Source organism: Mauremys reevesii, linkage group 1 (genome assembly GCF_016161935.1).
Source record: "Mauremys reevesii isolate NIE-2019 linkage group 1, ASM1616193v1, whole genome shotgun sequence".
Lineage (NCBI taxonomy): Eukaryota > Metazoa > Chordata > Testudines > Geoemydidae > Mauremys > Mauremys reevesii.
Genome location: NC_052623.1, coordinates 295,604,497 through 295,617,566, shown reverse-complemented (window position 1 = coordinate 295,617,566; position 13,070 = coordinate 295,604,497). Strand labels below are relative to the sequence as shown.

Below are 13,070 nucleotides of genomic sequence, written 5' to 3'. Positions count from 1 at the left end.
CGTGGCTCTGTGCGGTTACTGGAAGCAGTGGCATGTCCCCCCCACTCCGGCTCCTATGCATAGGGGCAGCCAGGGGGCTCCGCACGCTGACCCCGCTTCAAGCACCGCCCCCATAGCTCCCATTGAGGAGACTAAGAGGGGATATGACAGAGGTATATAAAATCATGAGTGATGTTGAGAAAGTGGATAAGGAAAAGTTATTTACTTATTCCCATAATACAAGAACTAGGGGTCACCAAATGAAATTAATAGGCAGCAGGTTTAAAACAAATAAAAGGAAGTTCTTCTTCACGCAGCGCACAGTCAACTTGTGGAACTTCTTACCTGAGGAGGTTGTGAAGGCTAGGACTATAACAATGTTTAAAAGGGAACTGGATAAATTCATGGTGGCTAAGTCCATAAATGGCTATTAGCCAGGATGGGTAAAGAATGGTGTCCCTAGCCTCTGTTCGGCAGAGGATGGAGATGGATGGCAGGAGAGAGATCACTTGATCATTGCCTGTTAGGTTCACTCACTCTGGGGCACCTGACATTGGCCACTGTCAGTAGACAGATATAGACAGATACAGTAGACTAGATGGACCTTTGGTCTGACCCGGTACGGCCATTCTTACGTTCTTATGTTATGTTCTTGTGTTCTTATTGGCCGGGAACTGTGGCCAATGTGAGCTTCGGGGTGGCGCCTGTGGACAGGGCAGCACGCACGGTGCAGAGCCACCTGGCTGCGCCTCTGCATGGGAGCTGGAGAATGAACATGTTGCTGCTTCTTGGAGCTGCTTGAGGTAAGCACCACCCAGAGCCCGCACCCCTGCCCCAGCCCTGATCCCCCTCCCACCTCTGAATCCCTCGATCCCAGCCCGGAGCACCCTCCTGCACTCCAAGCCCCTCATCCCTCTGAGGGATAGCTCAGTGGTTTGAGCCTTGGCCTGCTAAACCCAGGGTTGTGAGTTCAATTCTTGAGGGGGCCACTTAGGGGTCTGAGCCAAAAATTGGTCCTGCTAGTGAAGGCAGGGGGTTGGACTCAATGACCTTTTAAGGTCCCTTCCAGTTCTAGGAGATTGGTATATCTCCAATTTAAAAAAAAATCCCCAGAGCCTGCACCCCCAGCCAGAGCACTCAACCCTGCCCCAGCCCTCTGGACCCCTCAGTCCCAGCATGGAGCACCCTCATACCCCCCACACCCTAACCTCTGCCCCAGCCCAGAGCTCCCTCCTGCACCCCAACCCTACTTTTGTGAGCATTCGTGGCCTGCCATACAATTTTCACACCCAGATGTGACCCTCGGGCCAAAAAGTTTGCCCGCCCCTGCCCTAGGGAGTCTGGAGTATAGCTGATTTGATTCAGGTCTGAATGCACCAGGCATGGATGCTGGAAGGACTGCAAGAGTGGGGGGACCAAGTCCCCCCTCCAACGGCCCAACTCTCCTGGAGCCCCAGCCACCATCTGCAGTGCTACCCTGCCAGATCCCCTGCCACACCCACCAGCCCCAACCTCCCAGAGCCCCTGCTCCCTCCCACTAGCCCCATCCTCCTGGAGCTCCCCTGCTGACCAGCCCCAAGCCCTCGATGACGGGTCCATCCCGCTTCCCAGACCCGGCAGGTCCTAAGGCACCAAGAGGAGTCTCCGCTGCAGTTTTGGTAGGTGGCACGTGAGGACCCAGCTGCCAGCATGTGGCTCAGTGCAGAAAGGGACCCGGGTACCGGCCAACTGGGCCAAGTCACGTCCCCCTCTGAACCAGGTTAACAAGGGGGGGACGGACGGTCGGCAATGGCCCTTTGGGTGCCAGACCTTTGTAGACGTGTGTGTGGCCGCGCAAGGTCAAAGTGGCGGAGGAATTAATAGTTAAATATCCCGCAGCGTGTGCACGGGTCTGCCGAGGCCCCCGATAGAAAATGCTCCATGTAGGGTTAACCGTCGCTCAGTGTAGCGGCTCCACCCCGCTAGCCCGGGCCCTGCCTGGCGGGACAGACAGAGCCTCGGGCACCACAACGTCATAGCGAGCGAGCGGGGGAGGGGCGGCCCTGCCCCGCGCACCTGGCCCCTCCCTCCCTGGCCAGCCCCACTGGGGGGGCCGATGTGTGCGCGCGCGTGGAAGGGGGAGGAGCAGGGGGAAACGGGGACTCTGCGCGCGTGCGCCCTCCGCGCGGACTCGGCGGAGCCCCGCCCCGCCCCGCGCCAGCCGGTAGCTGTGGAGAAGCTGCGGCGCTGAGGAGCCTCCCGCGGCTCCCGCGAACGGCCTGGCGGGGTTCGGCAGGTAAGAGGCGGGGGTGGCTGGTCCCCGGTCTCTGTGCGCGGGCGCAGAGGGAACCGTCTCCCTTCCCCACCGCCTCCCGCAGGCACCCACAGCCCCACCCCCCTTGCCCCGCACAGACCCCCTCGGGCACCCAGCGTCCGCCATCCACCCCCTGCCTCCCGCACAGCCCCCCGCCCCCACCTCCTGCCTCCCCCGCCCCCCGCCCCAGCCCCCACCTCCGGCCTCCCCAGCCCCCACCTCGCACGCACCGCCCCCCGCCCCAGCCCCCCCCTCGCCCGCACAGCCCCCCGCCCCAGCCCCACCTCCTGTCTCCCCAGCCCCCACCTCGCCCGCACAGCCCCCGCCCCAGCCCCACCTCGCCCGCACAGCCCTCCGCCCCAGCCTCCATCTCCTGCCTCCCAGCCCCCACCTCGCCCGCACAGCCCCGCCCCAGCACCCACCTCCTGCCTCCCAGCCCCCACCTCGCCCGCACAGCCCCGCCCCAGCACCCACCTCCTGCCTCCCCAGCCCCCACCTCGCCCGCACAGCTCCCGCCCCAGCCCCCACCTCCTGCCTCCCAGCCCCCACCTCGCCCGCACAGCCCCGCCCCAGCTCCCACCTCGCCTGCACAGCCCCCAGCACCCACCTCGCCCGCACAACCCCTGTCCCAGCACCCACCTCCTGCATCCCGGCACCCACCTCGCCCGCACAGCCCCTGCCCCAGCACCCACCTCGCCCGCACAGCCCCCACCCTGTCCCCTTCCTCCATCCCCAGCACCCACCTAGCCTGCACAGTCCCCCAGCACCCACCTAGCCTGCACAGCCCCCCAGCACCCACCTCCTGCCTCCCCAGCCCCCCGCCCCAGCCCCACCTCCTGCCTCCCAGCCCCCACCTCGCTCGCACAGCCCCGCCCCATCCCCACCTCCTGCATCCCCAGACACCCACCCTTGCCGGCACTGTCCCCCCTGCAGGCGCTCTGACCCCCCTGCATCCTCTAGATACTCATCACCCACCATCCCCCTAGACACCCAGCACCCACTATCTATTCAGCCACTGGCATCCCCTAGACACCCAGTCCTCTGAACCCCCAGCATTGCCCACCTCTCCCAGACACCCAGTGCCCATTTCCCCTAGCCCCCTGTATCCCTCAGACACCCGCCCCCATTTTTGACTTCCACAGAGCTTCTTGCACAGAGTCCCACTGCACCCATCCCAGGCACCCAGCAACCATAGCTTCCTGCAGCCCCTATTAGCCTGGCCATCGCACTCAGCCCCCCACCCGCACCCTGGGCCCAGCAACAGCACTCCCATCAAAGCCCTGTACCTGTATAGATCCCCCCCTCCACCCCCAAGCAACTCAGACTTGGCATCTACACAGAGTCTCTGCATGCAGAGAGAACTAAGGAGTTGTACTGAGTGCCCTGTCTTCCTCCCATCAGTACCCATGACTTCTTTCCCAGCAGCATATGTGTGTCTAACCGAAGCCTCCTTTCTGAGACCCCGCTTAGGCTCCTATACCTTATTCTCTCCGTATGACCCAAACAGACCCTTTCCTTTTCTTCTTCCTAAGCAACCCCTTGCAGACTCAGCACTCACATGATACCAGCAGCAACAGAGGTCTCTTTCTGCCCATGAACACTGACTGCTTCTGTGCAGAAAACTGCAGTTCATACAAACACCTTTTGTCCCCCCTCAGTTAGAATGTTTCATTTATGCCTCTGTTGTGCCATCAGTTATTCAGCAGAATTTCCTACTGGAAATCTGTAAGGAAGGCTGCTTTAATACTGATTGCATGCTATAGCCCATAGCTCAGGTCTTGAAGAAATTGTTTTGTGTGTGTGTGTGTTTGGGGTGGGGGGGATAACTATTCTCTAAAGAAACATATTATTTGCCTCTTTGCATCCCGATTTGGTGTTCTCTGGGTCTTTGCTGACAAGTTAGTTGATGAGTAAAGCTATCTTGTCAACTGGAAATCCAGTTTAAAAAAAAATTAAAAATAGTTTCAGGTGCAAGCCCCGAAACTCTGTTACACACCTGTTGTATAAAAGATCAAACAAACAGGGAAAACTCAATCTGACTACAGGAAGAACTGTCAAATGCACAAAGTAAATAACCTGAAAAAATGAATGTTTTTCTCTAATATTAAAGTAATCATGTTACATTTAGCATGAAGCCAGCTAGCCAGTTTTTTTTAAGTCGATGGGGTTCCTTTAAATTCTTGCATATTGTTTAACATTCCAGCAGAACAACAAAATCAGGACATTGAGGAAAATGAGTGAAATTAGAGGCTTAATTTTTGTTGTTTTAACGGTAGATGAGATACGCATATAGTAGTAGTTATGCTGAAATTGTTTTCAAGCATTAATTTCCTCAACTACATCTGGCATTAAAGCCAATATACAAAGAGAGATGCTGTTAAAAAAAGTGAAAATCAGGCTTGTTATTGTTCAATTTGATACTGAAACTTTGTCCTTGAAATTCTGGTCTGAAGCAGCTCCTGGCTTGAAGTGGCAATCTTGAGGTATTTAAAAAAGTGCATATCTGCTTTCTTGATATTTTCATTGTGTGTTGTGATAAAGATTGTTGAGTTGTTTACAAAGTGTTTTTGTTTGCAGAAGAGAATAGCTGCATGTGATATAGAGGTTAATACCATGTCACTATAAAATCCCAGCACTATTAAATAGTGAGGATTTCAGTTAATTGCATTATGAAATTGAGGTTAAGTTGGCGCAAGAAGAACAAGGCACAGATTTTGGTTAAACTTCTGTGTAGCTCACCACTTGCAATCAAATATTACAGTAAACCTTTCAAAACACTTTCTGATAATGTACTAGTTTCATAAGAATTATGACAGATATTCCTTGGCAAACAAGCACCCTCCAAGGGGCAAAATCCTGAACCGTTCTGTAGATGGAAAATACACAACCACAATAATATTTTTCTCAGTTTCAAAGTGTTGTCATTTTGTTTAGTTCACAGTTGGCACATTTTTGTTCACTTACCTTTGCTTTGTATTGTTTGATTTGTTTACTCTAGTCACATGAATGTGTCTCTTTACACAGTCTTAAGGATAGTGGTCTAAATGGCTAAACCAGCTCTAGAATTTGCAGTAATTATGAAATTAATAATCAGTCTCTTTTTAGAAGCAGAAGTAAACTTCGTTGTTTTTTATTTAGAAGTTTGTATTGACAGATGTCATCTGCTCAATTGTATCCATATTCCTTGACAAAGTGGGAGACTGGGACTATGGGGAAAAAACTGAAGCCTGGTTAAGCATTAATATCCGGTTAATACTATGTTGCATTTTATTACATGACACATATTGAAGTGTAGGTATTCTGAGTGTAGCCACATCATGCCTTTCATGTTTTTGTCTCATTTAGCAAGGTTACGCTTCCACTGCACTAGGTTAATGTTACCTTGTGAGCAAAGTAGACTAAATAATTTAGTCTACTTTGCATTGTCATTATGCTTTTAATAAATAATGTGCACACACCTTGCAGCTGACACCATAATACCCAGCATTCTTAAAATCTTGTTACAATATATTAAAGGGTATGTCTACACTGCCCAGGTTACAGCGCGGTTGCGGCAGCTCTGTGATGTGGACAGTGTAGACACACGCTTTATGGCTGGGGGATAGCGCTCCTGGCGATAAAAAACAAAAAGCAAACAAAAAAATCCCACCCCAAACGAGCCTGTTGAAGTAAGTGACAAAAATTCAGTAGCAGTGGCATCAGGTCTAAAATCTAGAAAGTCGTGTAAAGTTGAGAGGAGAAATATATTGGGGATCGGTCACATTACTTAAAATAGATGAGTATTCACAGTAAAAATTGAGTCAGTTTAGAGAAGGGTTTCTTAAATCTTTGGCAGCTATATGTTAACTGAAAAAAAAAATCAATTTGTAATAACATTTCAGTTGATTATATCCAGCAAAGCACTGGCTTCCACTCTAACAAAAGATACAATAACCACCAAACTTTACTTTATGTGACAAAATATATATTTTAGGTTTCAGAAAAGCTTCATAAGCATATAGGTGTCTGACAGTCCTAGAATCTTGAATGTTACCTGTAACTATAGTATTTCAACTTTTCCAGAATCAAATGGGATTTTTCAGGTTGTGTTCTTTTCACATCTTGTTTTTATTAAAACAATTCCATTAATAAGCTTTGTAAAATCTACTATTTTAAACAAAATCTTGTTTTGAAGGGTAAAAAACACCTAGTCTGTTTCTTCTAAAGAATGTGAAATATTAAGTGTTCAGACACATTACATAGAAAAATACATTAAATTAATATGATTATACATGTACTATGTGATGCAGGTAGCAGAAGAAATATCATTGCTGCCCCAAAATTGAAAGTACGTTTTTTTCCACTGGTCCTCAGAATAGTGTAGTTTTTTCTAAAAGCTTCTGAGTCACTCATTCATTGGGCACTGTTATACAATCATTATTCTCAAAGTAAAAATGAAGAATTTGGAAAACAGTTCCCCTCCCCCCTTTCCTCACACTCTACCCTCCCAAAATCATTTCTGGAAAATATTTTGCTGCTACTTTTAGAAAAGGTGATGTGATAGAACTGAGTGTAACGGTATCCTCTTCAAAATGTTATTGTCGCTAGAATATCTAGTAGCCAGGATGTTTTTATATTGCAAACAATTGGGAGATAAAATGTCTCAGTAAGCGATCTTGAAAGTCTGACTTTTTCCTAATTTGTTGTATCATGTGGTATTTAAGTAAGGACTTAAAATATAGCTGCAAGCCTTTTTAATTCCAGCAGCAGGAATATATATATATAATCTCATTGTTATATTATGGAGTGGCAGTAGCTAACAAATTGCATAGGGAGACTGAGGTAATGGCAGCCAGGAACTGTAATTTGGGGTGGAGTTGGATGGATTGTAGGGAGATAAGGAAGTAGTGACCCAAACTTTGCTGGGACTTCTGCTACTGAAAAATTCTTAACCATTTAAAAAAATCTAAAGAAATTCCCATGCAAAATCTTAAGCTGGATTTGTAGAGAGAGCAAATATGAGTTCCGTTGTAGGTAATAAAAAAGAAATAATTAGAAAGCCAGGAAATTCAGAGCTACGTTTAAACTTAGAACCCAAGCATTTTAAAATACAGTTAAGGTCACCTTTACAATCTTGTCTCTGCCCCATAGTGACACGTTGAGAATTAAAGAAATAAAATAAAATAAACTGAGGCCGTGTCTGCATGAGCACTGGATAAATGTAACTTGTATCCACTTTTAAACAGACTTAGGGTATGTCTACACTGGCAGAGTTACATCGCTGGCAGATACAGCACTGCTCAGAAAGCACAGAAGGAAAACCGCTGTTGTGTGTTCACATTGTCAGCTGCCTGTGCAATAGCGTGTTTGCACTTGTGGCACTTGCAGAGGTATTCAGAGTGGTGCACTCTGGGCAGCTATCCCAAAGAGCATCTCTTCCTCTTCTGCCACTAGGAGTTGTGGGAAGGTGGAGGGGATTGTGGGGCATTCTGGGTCCTGTCCCAATGCCCTATGATATATTGCATCGCATCCCAGCAATCCCTGTGCTTTCGTCCACATTTGGCGCCATCTTTCAATGGTTTCGTGTACTGTGCGCTCTGCCTCTTTGGTCTGCAGGAATGGATCCCCTCTGTTGACCAATATGCTGCTCACTCTCACTAACACGTTGTGAGTGGCAGTGGAATTATTCCTTAAACTACAAAGGCAAGAGGAGTTTGACATTGATCTCGCCGCACATAGTAGCTATGATACGAGATTGCTTGTGGCATTCATGGAGGTGCTGACCACAGTGGAATGCCACTTTTGGGGTTGGGAAACAAGCACTGAGTGGTGGGATTACATCGTCACACACGTCTGGGATGATGAGCAGTGGCTGCAGAACTTGTGGATGAGGAAAGCCATGTTCATGGGACTGTGTGATGAGCTCACCCCAGCCATGCGGTGCAAGAACCTGAGAATGAGAGCTGCCCTGTCCTTGGAGAAGCGAGTGGTGATTGCAGTGTGGAACCTGGCTACTCCAGACTGCTACCAATTGATTGGTAACCAGTTTGGAGTGGCAAAGTCGACCATTGGACTCATATTGATGGAAGTGTGCAGGGCCATTAATTGCATCCTGCTCCAAAAGACCATGACTCTGGGCAACGTGCGTGAGATTGTGGATGGCTTTGCACAAATGAGCTTTCCTAACTGTGGAGGGCAAGAGATGGCACGCATATTGCAATTCTGGCACCAGACCACCTAGCCACCGAGTACATTAATTGGAAGGGGTATTTCTCTATGGTTCTCCAGGTGCCTGTGGATTTGCGTTTCATGGACTTTAACACAGGCTGGTACGGAAAGGTGCATGACGCGCTCATCTTTCGGAACACTGGCCTGTTCAGGAAGCTGCAAGCAGAGACTTTCTTCCCGGACAAGAAGATCACCATAGAAGAAGTAGAAATGCCCATTTTGATCCTGGGAGACCCTGCCTACTCCTTAGAGTTGTGGCTTATGAAGCCATACATGGGGCACCTTGACAGCAGTTCAAGGAGCGGTTCAACAACAGGATGAGCAAGTACAGAATGACTGAGTGTGCTTTTGGCTGTGTAAAGGTCTACTGGCGCTGCCTATAGGGGAGACTGGACCTGGCTAATGACAATATTACTTGCTTATAGCCGTGTGCTGTACACTCCATAATATTTGTGAAGGGAAGGGTGAAAGCTTCACTCAGGGCTGGATCACTGAGGCTCAGCACCTGGAAGTTGAATTTGAACAGCCAAAGATGGGGCTATTAGAGGGGTGCAGCGCAGGGCCATAAGGATCAGGGATTCCTTGAGGCAGCAATTTGAAGCTGAAATCAACTAATATTTGTTGCTATGCTTGGAAATGCAGTGCTTGTAATGCTAGGAGGTGATTGTGATTCGTGAAGACGATGCACTATGAAGGTTTAAGAAAATTCTGTTGCTTTGCAGGGCTCTGTTTGCCTTCAGTTAATGGAATAAAGATTGTTTTGGTTTGAAAGCAATTATTTTATTAAAAAACAACAACCTGAGGAGAGAGACAAATACAAAAACACATCAGCATTGTGGGTGATGAGGGAAGGGAGGGTCCCAGGATGGTTAAAGATTTGCGTCTGTTCAAGTATCATATGCAACCTTGCCCTTTAGAGTTCAGTGCAGTGGGTACTGTACTTTAGCAGGGCTAAACTGCAGAGGGATGGGTGTTGAGTGCAGTGGGTACTGGGAGTTCGCAGGGCTGGTCTGTGATGGGGCAGGAGTGGAATGCAGCGGGTACAGACAAGCCAGGAGGTTTATAAGAGTGTGTTGGCAGAGGGAGGCTGGGCTCCCAAGGTCATACCTGTGAAGCCAAAATGCAACATTTTACAGAAGCAGTATTGTTTGCAACACACAGACCACTGATTTAGTGTTTTAAGACACAGCCCCTATTCACATACCTGTCACTAACTGGCTGACCCCAGGCAAGTACACATGAGCCACAAGACCCCCAAAATGGGAGTAACTGCAGGGGCTGGGGAAAGCAGTGTTCCAGGACCATACTGTACACTGGGCATGTGGCTCTTGGGGAGAGTCAGCACTGTAGGGGGCGGCCTTATAATCATTACGGTCTCCACATTTTCCATAGGCTGTGTTCATTATGGAAGATACTCGCTGCTGAGGGTGAGCAGGGAATCAAGGGAGGGTCTTGTCCAAGATTGTGGCTTCCGCCCTGGCCCTTATGTGGCTCGCCTGTGTGCAGCAATGGTCTCTTTTCCCCCCCACCCTCATGTGACAGCAGAGTGGTGCGGGGAAGTTACTCTTAATGGGACAATAATAAAGCAGCTGTGGCAAAGAACTTGCAGCAGCGGATTGCCTCGTATCTCCATGAGAGTTTTGTGGAGATCTGAGGCAGATTCCCATGAAGTGAGGGAGTCAATCAACACCCTGTTCTGCTGCTCAGACTAGGCATGTGGTGGTACATGCATCATACAGACACAAGCCTGCTTTCTGCAATCCTCCTGCCCCCAACAATTCGCTTCAGCAGTTCCCAAAATCAAAGCCACTTACCAGAGGCCTTCTCTCCTGTTTGCGCTTTGCCAAGCTCTGACAGCTGTGACTGGCTAGCTTCCTTCGGGATAGAGAAGAGCTCCTGACTGCATGCATCTCTGACCTCCGAGTTGTCCTCTGCCTCTGGATCCCCCTCCACATCCTCGTCCAAGATTTCCTCCTCCTGGCTCGGTCCACTTTCCACTGGCACGTGAGCCACCAAAGTGTCCAGGATGTTCTTTGCAGTAGAGGTGGGGTCACCACTGAGTATCGCGTCCAGCTCTTTGTAGAACCAGCAGCTTGTGGGTGCAGCACCGGAGTGGTGGTTTGCCTCCCGTGCCTGGTGGTAGGCATTCCGCAGCTTCTTCATTTTGACCATTCACTGCAATGTGTCCTGGTCATGGCCCTTTTCTGTTGTGCATTGTGAAATATGTCCGTAGGTATCATAATTCCTACAGCTAGAGCGCAGCTGGGACTGGACAGCCTCCTCTCTCCAAATGCAGATGAGGTCCAACAGCTCGGCATTGCTCCAAGCGGGGGATCCCCTGGTGTGTGGAGCAGGCATGGTCACCTGGAAAGATGTGCTGAGACCACTGCACGTGTCACTGAACGAACAGGAAGGTGACTTCCAAAATTCCCAAGGAATTTAAGGAGTGGGGCTCATGGTTGGTCACCTGAGGGCAGGGCAGTAGAGTTCAAACTGATGACTGGAGTGGCGAGAACAGGCATTGTGGGACATCTCTTGGAGGCTAATTGCAACACTATAATCGGCCAGGGTGTCTACACTGGCACTGTAGCCCCAGTGCAGAAAGCTGTATGCCTCTCATCGGAGTGTTGTTTTGCAGCACTGCAACTGCGCAGTTTCTGCACACTAAGTGGCTTGGCAATGTGTACACCTCAGGAGTTACACTGCAGAAACGGCAGAGAGTCCTGTGGCACCTTATAGACTAACAGACGTATTGGAGCATGAGCTTTCATGGGTGAATACCCACTTCGTCGGATGCAAAAAGCTGCTTTACTGTGCAGAAGCTTGCCAGTGTAGACAAGGCTTTAATTAAACAGTTGCAAATCCCTATGTGGACACTATTACTTCAATTAAACTAAAAAAGAGAATGCTTGGTTTAAACTGAAATGAGAATGTCCACATGGGGGTTTGTACTAGTTTAACTAAAACCTATACAAGTTTTAAACTAATTAAAAAAAACTATATAAATTAAATTTACGCAACTTTCCTGTGTAGATAAGGTCTGAGACATTATATTAACCTATGTGTTCTGGACAATTAACCAGTGATCACAAAATCTTGAAGACCTTAATTGTACAGTATGTGCACTTAATTAGAACATCTTCATGACCATTCACAGTCCTCAGAAAAAGACAAATTCTTGATTAGCCCATTAGAATACTGAAGACAGTCATTCCCCCTTCAATTCTTTGTGATAGAGCATAAAACGCAGATTAATATTACTAATTATGCTAAGTAGTGTTTGAAACCTTACTTGTTTAACTTACCGAAAAGAGCATGCCTGTCTAATATAGGGCTAATTTCAGGCATATTGAAAACTAGTTTTAGTGCAGAATAAAAAACCCTCTGGCAGAAACAAGTTCTAACAAATTATCATCTCCAAGACATTATTACTTATGCAAAAGAAGAACCGTGTGGCGATAATTGTGCAGTGCTTTTAAACATACACACTTGTTTGTTTTTGAAAATGCTAATTAGAGTTGACTTTCCCTCACCAAAAGCATATTGAAGTGGTATTTTTTCTTCTTTCCTATATTTCTTTCAGTTAAATAGGTGGTAACACAGTGTATGGTTTTTGCTGTTCTGTAGGTGCTCCTGAGTGTTGCAGCTGGAATTTTTTTAATACATGGAATGAAGAGTGAGAGTTGTGGCTGTAGGGCTTCCTCCAGTGTAAAGAGACACGTCTGAGGTCACTCTGGCTGGTACAGAAGCAGGTTGCTGTAATTGTCTGGAAGCTGGCAGCCCCAGTCTGCTACAGGTCCATTGCCAACCAGTATGGGATTGGAAAGTTGACTGTGGGTAAAGTGGTGGCAGAGGTAACTGAGGCCATCAGGCATGTGGTTTACCCCAAGGTGGCTGACACAACATAATCCGGAAGTAATTGCTGTCTTTGAGAGAATGTGGTTTCCTAACTGTGCTGGGGCTATTGATGGGACTCATGTGCCCATAGTTTGCCCTCCTCAAGGAGCATGTAAACCTCAAAGGATACTGCTCCATTGTTACCCAGGCACTAGTGGACCACAGATGCAGATTTATGAATGTCAATTGGGGTTTTACTGGAAAAGTTTACGATGCCAGAGTTCTTCACCACTTGGGAATCTACATTCATGGACAGGCTGGGATGCTATTCACACTAAATTACATTGACATAAACAATGTTGCTGTCCCCAATGTTGTTCTGTATTCTGGGGGACCCATTGTACCCTCATTTGCCTTGGCTTATGAAACCATACCCTGATTTCAGAGGCCTTGGCCCCCCCCAAAAAAGGTTTAATTACACTCTCAGCAGGTGTAGAATGGTTGTTGAATGTGCTTTCAGCAGATTGAAATCACATTGAACGTGTTTACAAACCCATTTGGATGCCAGTCATCAATGCTGTCCGCATTACTATGGCTTGCTGTGCTCTTCACAACCTTTGTCAAGTGTCAAGAGAGCCATTTCCCACTGAATGGATATATTGCAGTGAGGGAATGCTGGATCAGTACTCTCAGCCAGAAAGTGCAGCCACCACTGTGGGAGCTGGTTGTATCTGGGCAGCAGAAGTGGGGAATG

The 13,070-nt window shown here is 48.4% G+C and overlaps 1 protein-coding gene across 3 annotated transcripts in view; it reads left to right on the top strand.

Annotated features, from left to right (window-relative positions):
* The first annotated feature begins 2,095 nt into the window (after positions 1–2,095).
* The window catches only part of LOC120395301 (RAB3A interacting protein), a 49,194-nt gene continuing 38,219 nt past the window's right edge, over positions 2,096–13,070 (top strand). For 2 of the 3 annotated variants that reach the window (XM_039519603.1, XM_039519604.1), the window contains exon 1: positions 2,101–2,254. The gene's annotated coding sequence lies outside the window, so the exon portion shown is untranslated. Of the gene's footprint in view, positions 2,255–13,070 lie in introns of all 3 variants that reach the window. The other variant, XM_039519602.1, reaches the window with a different exon arrangement.